An 11,675-nucleotide genomic window follows, 5' to 3' on the forward strand; every position below is an offset into this window, starting at 1 on the left:
GACGTATTGCAACAGGAAAGCTGCTATAAGACCTCTAGAAAAAGGATTGCACTTTGGGGACTAAGGTATGCCTTGACCCAAGCCATGGTATTTTCAATAACCTCAGGTACATATGAAAATTTGACAATGAATAAGGAAGCCTAAATAAAAATTGATGTCTTTGATTTATGGTGTTGAAAAATCTTGAAATTACCATGGATTACCATACAAATCTGTTCTGGGACAAGAACAGCCAGAATCTTCCTAGGCAATGAGGGTAGCAAAACTTTATTTCATGTACTTTGGACATATTATCAGATGAGACCACTGTCTGGAAAAGACATCATTCCTGGTAATGCTTGGTCAGTGAACAAGAGGAAGATTGTCTAGGAGAAGCGTTGACCCGGTGTTTGCAACAGAAGGCTCATATATAAGAATCATAGGATGGAGCAGGCTAGGCAGTGTTAAGCTCTGTTGTGTATGGAGTTGCTATGAGTCAAAACTGACCAGAGAGCATCTAGCAACAAATAACATTAATTCAGCATAATAATTGTATTAAAGTAAATATCAGAAAGCTAACAGCCAAAACCCTCACTGCCTTCAAGTCGATTTCAACCCATCATGACCCTAAAGGTCAGACTTGAGCTGCCCCTTTGGTTTTCTGAGGCTGCAATTCTTTACAGGAGCACAGAGCCTTGTTTTTCTTAAACAGAGAAGCCAATGGATTTAAACTCCAGACCATGTACTTAGCAGCTCAATCCATAAACCACTATGCCACTGGGGCTTCATTATTGACAACCCAAAGAGACTCAAATGCAATTTAAGGCCCAAAATCCTAAATGTGTTCTTTTTTTCCCTAAATATATTCTTAAAAAAATATTTGATCAATCAATTTATAGTTATTATGATCCTGCTTGTGATTGACAAGACACGAAGTGGTGAATAAGACAGGGACAGGACTTTATTTTCCTGAACTTATGACATAGAGAATAGAAAATGAAAACTTAAATTCAAGGTACACTTAATCTACCCAGGGTTGTCAGAGAAGCTGACAGTAAATAGTGTGTTTGAAACTAAGAATTTCTAAGCTAAAACCAAGTCATGGATGACGCTTTGCTAGGAAGAGACTTCACCCATAGACCAGAGTGTGGACAAAGGCCAGAGAATGTGATGGACTATTCCAGGACTTGAAAGTAGACCCAAACCAAACCAAGCTCACCGCCATTGACTCAATGCTGCCTCAGAACGATCCCCTGTAGTTTTCTGAGATTAACTGTTTACTAGAGTAGAAAGCCAATTTTTTCCACCTTCTGAAAGTAGATCAGTGTGGTTGTTAATAGAGTGGTAGGAATGAGGCTTCCGGGGGAATAGGAGGCTATCGACGGGTTTTAAAATGAGAAGTAGACTCATTAAGTTTATATTTTAGAAAGACTGCTTTGCATTTGAATTACAATATTGGCAAAAAATACTGAATATACCATGCGTTGCCAGAAGAATGAACAAATCCTGTCTTGGAAGAAGTATAGCCAAAATGCTCCTTAGAAATGAGGATGGTGAGGTTTCATCTCATGTACATTGCACATGTTATCTCATGTACATTGCACTTGTCTCTGTTTGTGGTACTGTGGTGGCTTGTGTGTGGCTGTGATGCTGGAAGCTTTGTCACTGGTATTTCAAAAGCCAGCAGGGTCCCCCAAAGGGAACAAGTTTCAGCGGAGCTCTCAGACTAAGACCAGACAATGAAAAAGGACTCGGCTGCGCACTTTGGAGGAAGGAGCTGCTGAAAACGTTTTGCATCTCTTCTAAACACTTCAGATACTGAAGGCCCAATGAACGGAAATAGAACATTGTTAGAACCTTTGCTGAAGGATGGGACCCTTGGCCCCAAGAGCATTGGCAGTGTGACTAAAGAAGAGCTGCTTGCTTGGAGTGCAATAGATCATGGTGACCTGAGTGGGGTAAGCCTGTGGAAGTGAAGCCTCTGGGATCTTCATTTGTTGTAGGGACATGAGTTAAGGTAAAAATAAATAGCTGCAAAAATCTGATAATAATTGGAACTTGGAAAGTGTAAAGTATGAATCTAGGAAAACTGGAAGTTACCAAAAATGAAATGGAATGCATAAAGATCGATCTCCTATATATTAGTGATCTGAAGTGGACTGGTACTGGGCAAATTTAATTTAAAAATTATATGATTTATTATGCTTGGAATAACACAAACAAGAGGAATGGTGCTACATTCATTCTCTGAAAGGACATTACAATATCAATCTTGAAGTATAACGTAATCTGTGGTAGAATTTTGTCTATTGGCTTCCAAGGAAATCTAATCAATACAATTAATATTCAAATTTATGCACCAGTTTCAAAAACTAGTAATGAAAAATTGAAGCATTCTACCAATATCTTCAGTAGGAAATTAATCAAACATGTAATCAAAATGCCTTGCTAATTATTGGTGATTGGAATGCAAACGTTTGAAACAGAGAAGAAAGAAAGGAAGAAAGTTGGAAAATAGGGTCTTGGTAATAGAAATGAAGTTGGGGATCCCATGACATAATTTTGCAAGAGCACCTACTTGTTCATAGCAAATACCTTTTATCAACAACACTAATGATGACTATTCACATGGCCTTCTTCAGATAGAATACACTGAAATAAACTTGACTCCATCTGGAATGAGAATAAAGATGCTCAACGTCAGCAGGTAAAACCAGGCCAGGATCTGACTACGAAACAGACTGTCAATTGCCCATATGTAAATTCAAGTAAAAGCTGAAGAAAATTTTAAAAGGTCCTCAAGAGCAAAAATAAGGCCTTGAGTCTATTCCACCTGAATTTTGAGAATATATCAAGAACAAATTTGACACATTGAGCACTAATGACAGAAGACCAGATGAGCTGTTGAAGGACATCAAGACCATCATTCATGAAAAAGGCAAATAATCATTTAACAAAAGAAAGAAAAGATCAAAATGGATGTCAGAAGAGACTGTGAAACTTGCTCTTGATGAGTAGAGTAGTTAAAGCAGATGGAAGAAATCATAAAATCAAAGAGTTGAATAAAAATTTTCTAAAGGCAGCTCAAGAAAACAAAGTCAAATATTATATCAAAAAGGAAGAACTTGCCCAGCATATCTTAAACTGAAAGAACTGAAGGAAAAATGTAAGCCTGGGGTTGCAGTCTTAAAAGGTTCTATGGGCAATATATAGAATGATGCAGGAAGCATCAAAATAATATGGGAAGAATACAGAGTCACTGAATCAAAAAGCACTAGTCCACATTTCACAATTTCAAGAGATAGCACATAAGCAAGAACCAATGGTCCTGAAGAAAGAAGCTCAAACTGCACTCGAAGCCTTAGCTAAAAATAAGGCTCCAGAAATTGGTGGATTACCCATTGAAATGTTTCATGTATTCTAGAGCTGAAAAATGTTATAGGTAAATTTTTCATATGATGTATATATTTTAAGACAAAATATAAAAGTATCACTGGTATGTGTCTTGATAAATACAATAAGTTATTAATTCATTAAAATGTCATAATCTTAAAAATGACTTCAGTACATTGAATTATCTTACTGCTATTTATATTTACTATCAAAGTGTGTTAATTCCCCTTTCAATATTTCTAAAAATGTGAAATGAAATAAATTGTTTCACGGAGAAAATTTTAATGGATGATGAAATATATGGCCCAGTCTATCTTTGTCTGAAACCTGCCAATGATTGGTGGCCTTGCGGATATTTGAAATATTGGTGCCACAGCTTCCAGGATCACAGCAAAACACAAGCCACCACATGTGACTGAGTATTTGAAATCAAGTGTGTATTTTACACTTATAGTACATGTCAATTTTCAGTAGCCATATTTCAATCTCTCAATAGCTAGATGTGGCTAGTGGATGAGTATTAGACAGTGATCTATGGGATAACAAAGGGTTATTTTTAGTGATTTATTTTTATTAATAAATCACTTATTGGGAACTCTTACAGCTTATATAACACTCCATTCATCAACTGTATCAAACACATATGTAAATTAGTTGCCACCATCATTTTCAAAACATTTTCTTTCTGCTGGAAAGAAGCATTTTCTTTCACCCTTGGAATCAGCTCCTCTTTTTTCCCTCCCTTGCCCACCCTGCATCATAAGTCCCTGATAAATTATAAATTATTATTATCATCATATCTTACACCATCTACTGTCTCCCTTCAACCACGTTTATGTTGTGTGGGGCGGGGGTTATATGTCGATCATTGCAATTGATTCCCATGAGAAAGCATTCTTTTTTTTTTTATTGAGAAAGCATTCTTAACTAAGACACAAACATCAGAAATCAAGGTAAACAATATAACAGTATAGTTTTTTGGTACGTATGTTGTCATAAACAAGTTAGGAGTGAATACAGAATCCCAATAAATATATGAGAAGATGCAAACTGAAGTAACAATGATGTTTCACTTTATTGCTATTCAATTAGTAAAAGTTGCAAAAGCTAAATAAGAACTATTATTGGCAATAAATAAAGAGAAATGATTCTATCATACATTACATTTCAAAATGTAAAATATGAAAATCATTTTAAAAGTAAATGCCTTTTAAATTTAAAAATGCTTAAGCTCTATACACTTCATGAAATACCTCACAGTCTTAGAAATCTACCCTACAAATAAAGGCACCTATGTACATTGATATGTGTACAAGAATACTGATTGTTGTGTGATTCATAGAGGGAAAACTCTGGAAACAAATTGCATCAGGATAATCATAGTTGAATAAATTGTGTTCCTCAACTATAGAGTACAATCCAGCATTAATAAGAAAGCACTTCTGATTTGGAAAGACTTTTATAGGAATATGAGAAAAAGAAGGTGCAAAAAGAATATGTAATGTGACACATTTTTAGGAAATAAACTATGCCGCAAACACCTGTAGGTGTGTATGCGTACATATAAGTGATTACATAGGCTTGTTAAGAATTACAAAAGCATTCACACTAGTCTCTTGATTTGTTTGTGTGTATGCTGGAGGGGTGACTGTGGTTGAAGAGGCAGATGGAATAGCCCAGGGAAAGAGAACAAAATGATTTCATAAAAATGTGTATATGACAATATATATGAAGTCACATAAAATAAGAATGTATTTTTTAAAATATATGTTTAAAACATTTTATAAATAAGCTTTTATAGGCTTCATGGCCATACTTAAAAAACCTTTAGAATTTGAAATTAATGCCTACAAATTTCCTTTGTTTTGAGAGACTGAAGTTAAATAAAGACATTGTCTTCCTCTAAAAAGGATTTCAGGATCATGTAGTTCACAACTTCTCATCATACTGACTGGAAAATATGAGAAACTCAATCTATGAAAACCATCCTTTGTTTTACGTTTACATACACATACAGCTATCCATTGCCTTCCTGCAGGCACATACATCTGGCGAATTTATCTTAAAGAATATTTGCTGTTATTATCAGGGTTATATATTCTGTGGTTGTTACTGAAGCAACTGAAAGGTAATATTATGCAATTTATCTTAGATCAAGTTTTTCATTGTTTGGATGTTTTGGGTCTGAGCAATTACCTTGTAAAGCTACATATAAGGAGGCCCTACATATGAAGTGTCTTTGGCATCAATATAATTCGGAATGACTTAAAGGACACAGCTCTTGCTAAATGAAAGGTGGTATGTTGAATTAGTAGACTGATTCCATAGTACAGGAAAAAATACAGGAGTTATTTACGGCTGAAGTACACAGGGGCAATATGCATAGCTAGTGCTCTTCATCTATAAAAATCCGTGGCCAAACAAATAAAACCAACAGAGATTGTTAAAGATTGGAATGAACAATTTAACATTCTTTTTATATAGAAATAAGAGGGAGGTGTGGCCAAGAAAGGTAAAAATATATTTCTTGCACAATTTAAAAAAATTAATAACCCAAGATATCTGTTACTGTTTGCAGTTAGCATATTATATTTGAGTGTTTGAAACTAGTGGTTTTATAGGCAATTAACCCTAAGCTTAATTGCTTATGCCTATCCAGCCTGAATTCCAAAGTTACTTCCATAGATAACGCGCCTGTAAAATCAAAATATGTGGAGCTTGCAATTAAAATAAATAAAATGTATTTGTCCCTAAGAAAAAAACTTCCGTATGTCTGAATTGAGTGCCAAAATTAACTGATGAACTTCATCAATGTGCTTCCTTGTGGGACATTCAGATTGCGTTTATGCCAGCCAAATCCAGTAAAGATCAAAAAGAAGAATGCTGCAATTCAGTTTGAAGACTGCTTTTCAAATAAAATGCTCAGCTAGTTTTTGAGTGAAATGAAGCAGCTAATTCTTGAATTAATCATCACTCAAAACACCCCAAATTCTAGACATCCTAACTTCCTCTTCCTCTTCATTTATATAATCCTGTAGCAGGCACTCTTGTTATTTTCGCAGACCATCTCAAACAGTAAATGTTCAATAAACTTTATTTTATTGATTTCAATATCAACATTACACTTCAATTATGTTTATTGTAGAAAAAGGTAAAGCCACAGGAAAATATAAAGCAAACAATAAATACTCAATGGCCCTCATCTAAACAGAATAAAAGAGTGTATACATTTGTTTCTAGTCATTTTGTACAGTTATAGAAAATTTTAAAACAAAGTTAGCACTGTAAATGTTTACACATCCTTAAAAACCCTTCATATTAACAGAATGATCAGGACACTAAATATTATGTGGGAACGTGATCTTACCTTGGTTGCTTCAAAACCTAATCAAAGTTAACCCACTATTTACCTTCAATTGTTGAATTTTCGAATACCGAAAATCCTTCTTTCTAAAAAAAAAATCCCTGTGTGTATCTCTGACAATTTGGAAAAGATAACATTCTTACGGGTAACCAGCTCAAAGAATATACATTTTTAGCATCTTGATATATTTTATCAAATTGTTCTCTCCAGAAAGAGTGTACCAATTTACAGTCACATCAGTAAATTGTCTGTCTGTTTCTTTCTATCCCTTGGCAACATGGGAAACTAAGTGTTACTCACTCCTACCTGCTCAGCTTTCCTGATGCTCATCAAACAGGGGGAGGAGAATTGGTAACTCTTTGTTGTTGTTTTTTCTAGAATGCAAGATTCTTTGTTTCTGCGTGTTTATTGGTCATTTGTTTTCCTTGTTTTAAGACACATCCTAAGTCTTGTAGGAGAAATCTCTAATATGTGCAAATTCTTGTGTTTCTTCTGGCATGCTCTCAAAGCAGGCAAGGACACATGTTCTTTCAAGTTCTGCAGGAATTCCCTGCGTGACTGGAATTAGAAAGTAGTCCTTTCTTCTGGGCAGCCATGCCATTTCAAAGTCTTGGTAATAAAACCAAAACCTTGGCTGTATTCTTCAGGTTATGCAGTATTTCACACCACTCCATGAACCCTGTCTGGGGTATGGCAGTTAAGAGTAAACTTTTGCCTTTGTTGACATTTTCTTTCAGAGTCTTTATGACCCTGTCCACTGAAACTGCTTCCTCATAGTCCTTCCAGCAACGGTGATCTGTTGGCATGGCTATGCTTGCATAGCAAATCCCAGCCTCTTAAGCAAGAACCATCTCTGGAAATGTAGTCAGGTTGATAACATCCATCACCACCACCCTTCACCCCTCACCCCCCGCCACCCACACACACACACACACACACACACACACACACACACACACACACACACACCCCTCCAGGTACAGAACATGAAGCTTTCTGCTTGAGAGCTAAACCAGGGCCACTCCAGTGTGACCATTGTCCCTTTTGAGTGACACAGGAGTCCTAGGTATGGCAGTCTCCATGAGGACCTCTCTTATCTTGGGGCATATTGTCTCTGCTATTGGAATATGGCACAGGAATGACTCTCATCATAGGTCTGAGGCCTTATGGTGATCCTGTCAATGATGATGATGTCACCTGGCTAGATCTTGTCCCTTAAGGAGCTGTGGTCACTATGGTATGTGTACACAGCCCTTGTCTTTCAAAACCCAGAAGTTCTCCTGGTAGTTGACTTTGGAAGGCGCAGTGCTGTGTTGCCTTCCATCCTTTGCAAGAAGGACACATCTATGTTCTTTATCTTCCCCCATATTAAAACATCAGATGGCAAATGGAGTATCCACATATTTTTCTGTTCTTCCTTCTAAAATGTCTAGGTCATCCAGACTTGTTCCACCAATTATTCCAATCTTCACAGCCATGGTGGTGGCAGCTAAGGCCATGACTGTAGCAGTCAAGGCACATCACAGGCTGGCTCTGCAGAATGGCTGTAGTACGCCCCGATAAGCATGTGGAGTAGGAAAGTCAATAAATTTTCATTGGATGAATGAATTTCATAAACTCAAAATTAATTTTTATATATAACAATTTTCCAGGAAGCCTTCTTATCTAGGATGAAATTTTCAAACAACAGCCACTTGAGAAGGGAGGAAACTATTTATTATAACTTTCTAGAAATGGACCGAACACAGGAGTTAAGAAATCTCTAAAGCCTATAGGAGTCTAGCCATACCTGTCCTACTCATTCTTTGCCGATTCCTCTTTCTGTGTTTTTGGTTACCATGGAAATATGGTCTCAAAGGATCTGTAATATGGAATTCCTCAGCTATAAAATGAAATAATTATAATAGTCAACACAAAGTAAAAATTAAATAAAAATAATATATAGCCTTAACATACAGTATATATTAGTTATAATATATATAGTATACCAGGAATTATATGAAATCTAAGAGTCTTAATATATTCTAGTCAATTTCAAAGACATTATAATAATAAGTACTGAATTAAGCATTTCATAAAAGTAAACTGTGGAATACATTTTACCAAATATTTTGGGAATAAAATGCACAAGAAAAGGAATATATTAGGAGTTTGGAATAATGTTCCTTGTGATAGTCACAAGGTCATCAGTATGAAATCACCAGCTTTTCCACAGGAGAAAAGCAAGATTTTCTACTCCTGTAAAGAATTAGAGTCTCAGAAACCCACAGGGGCAGTTCTGCACTGTCCTAGATGATTGTTATAAATCAGAATAGACTCTGGCAGTGAGTTTGGATCTTGATTCGGCTAGGCAGGAATCTCTTGTTTGTCAGTCAAGATCTCTCAATTCATGTGCTCTAACATAATATATCAGCTCCATAACAGGATCTACTGTGACCCAAGAAGTTGCTTGGATCATGTTGGTTTTGTTAGGTGCTATTAAGTCCATTCTAACTTATAGCGTCCCTATGTAAAACATAACAAAACACTGTACAGTCATGAGCTATCAACACAATTGTTCTTATAGTTGTGCCCATGGGTGTGGCCACTGTATCAATTCATCTTGGTGAGGGTCTTCCTCTTTTTCATTGCCCCAAGCATAATGTCCTTTTCCTGGGACTGGTCTCACCTGACAAGATGTTCAAAGTATGTAAGATAAAGTCTTGCCATCATTCCCTCTAAGGAGCACTCTGCATTACTTCAAAGAAGAATTGTTGGTTCTTCTAACAGTCCATGATACTTCCAATATTCCTTGCAGCCCCATAGTGCGTACATTCTTCTTAGATCTTCCTGACTCACTGTCATAACTTTCGCGACCATATGAGGAAATTGATAATAACATGGCTTGGGTCAGGCACACCGTAGTCTTGAAAATAACAATTTTGCTTTTCAGCACATTAAAGAGGTCTTGTGCAATAGATTTACCTAATGCAATGATCCATTTAAGCTCTTGATTTCTGCTTCCATGAGAATTCAAGAACACAAAATCCTTGACAACTTTTATCTTTTTTCGATTTTTGTCATGATGTTACCTATTGGTCTAGGTATGTTCATTTTGATTTTCTTTACATTGAGTTGTAATCCATACTGAGGGCAATCCTTCATCAGCAAGTGCTTCAATTCTTCCTCACTTTCATCAAGCAAATTTGTGCATCATCAGACTTCCTCCAATACTGATGCTGCAGTCTTCTTTATATCTACCTTTGCTAATTATTTGTTCAGCATACAGATTGAACATATATGATGAGAAGATACAACCCCGACACACACCCTATTTGGTTTTAAGCCATACAGTATTCACTTCTGTTTGCACAACTTCCTCTTGATCGATATACGAGTTATACATGAGCACAATTTAGTGTTCTGCAATTCTCATTTTCTCTCTAGGCTATTCATAGTTTGTTGTGATCCACACAATAGAATGCCTTTGCATGGTCAAGAAAAAGAAAACATTTTCTGGTATTCTCTTTTTTCAGCTAAGATCCATCAGATACTAGCAATGATCTTCTTCTGAATCCAGCCTGAACCTCTGGCAGCTCCCTGTCAATGTACTCCTGCAACTGTTGTTGGATGATCTTCAGTAAAATTCTACTTCCATAGGATATCAATGATAATTGTTCTATAATTTGAGCATTCTATTGAATCACCTTTCTTTTTAATGGACATAAATATGGATATCTTCCAGTCAGTTGACCAGGTAGCTATTTTCTAAATTTTTTGTAAACTTAGATTATGTTGTTGATAAAAATTATATGCAACGAAGATGTCAATAGTTTTGCAAAATCCTATCATGCAGTCTTCAGTTTCATTTCTATCACCAAGGTCATATTTTACAAGTACTGTTCCTTCCTTTTTGCTTCCAACTTTGCATTCCAATCGACCTTTTTTGTTGCACAGTGTTACACAATATTTTCAGAACCTCCTAATAGAAAGCTTGATTAACAGTCTGACCTTGTGGAATGAACTCCAAATGCACTATCCCCCTCACATAAAGGGAAAAAAATGAGCTTTGGGGGGACGAGTTGATGAAGGCATCCTCCACTGGCTTGATTGGTGTTTGTTTTGGGGGCTCATAAGAATAGCACCATGTCTCATCACCAATAATGCCCTTGGCAAAAAACAACAACTATGGAGCACTTCAGAGCTGTTCTTTCAAAGTACAGCATGTTTCCTCTTGACAATTTTTTTCCTGATCAGTCAGAATCTGAGGCACAAATTTTTCAGCGACCTTTCTCATTCCCAAATCTTCCATTAAAATTCACTGAACCAAGCTCCAAGATAGTCCAGATAATTGACAGACATGCAGACTGAGGTTTGTCACTAATTGACATTTCACCTTTTTTGAAACAAGAAGACCACTTTTACACTTCAGTTTTTCCCATAGCGCTATCCTTGTAAGCTCTGTTCAACATCAAAACAGTTTCTGTGGCATTTTTCCTGATCAGGAAACAAAATTTCACAGCCACACGCTGTTCTCTTTAATTGGCCATCACAAACAACGAGGTTCAAACGAAACTGCTTTTATGAAAACATTCACTGTGACCAGAGAGAACCTTCCCAGGTGATGCCACTGGGTGAAATAACCCAGACCAAATTGCTTGATGCTAGCCCAGCGGGAAAGAGGCGTACTATGAAAGCTCTACCCAGCAGAGCTTTTTCCCCCCGGTTTTTTTGGGGGGTACCCCCTCATAAGTAGAATTTTTTAACTTCTTCATCACTAACTTTAGTTAAGAACAAGAATGGGAATAGTAATACCAAAAGTGTAGGGCGAAGGGAGGGAGAGGAGCAGAGGAAAGAGGAACCAACTGCAATGAATGGCACATGACCACACACACTCCCTCCAGGGGGAAGAACAACAGAAACCAGAGGGGAAGGAAGGCAGTGGTTGGTATGAGATATG

General features: G+C 36.6%; 1 pseudogene; it reads right to left on the minus strand.

The window, feature by feature from the left end:
• Positions 1 to 7,338: 7,338 nt before the first annotated feature.
• On the minus strand, positions 7,339 to 8,235 carry LOC142433324 (S-methyl-5'-thioadenosine phosphorylase-like; annotated as a pseudogene).
• Between the last annotated feature and the right edge of the window lie 3,440 nt (positions 8,236 to 11,675).

The sequence above is a fragment of the Tenrec ecaudatus genome, chromosome X, assembly GCF_050624435.1.
Source record: "Tenrec ecaudatus isolate mTenEca1 chromosome X, mTenEca1.hap1, whole genome shotgun sequence".
Lineage (NCBI taxonomy): Eukaryota > Metazoa > Chordata > Mammalia > Afrosoricida > Tenrecidae > Tenrec > Tenrec ecaudatus.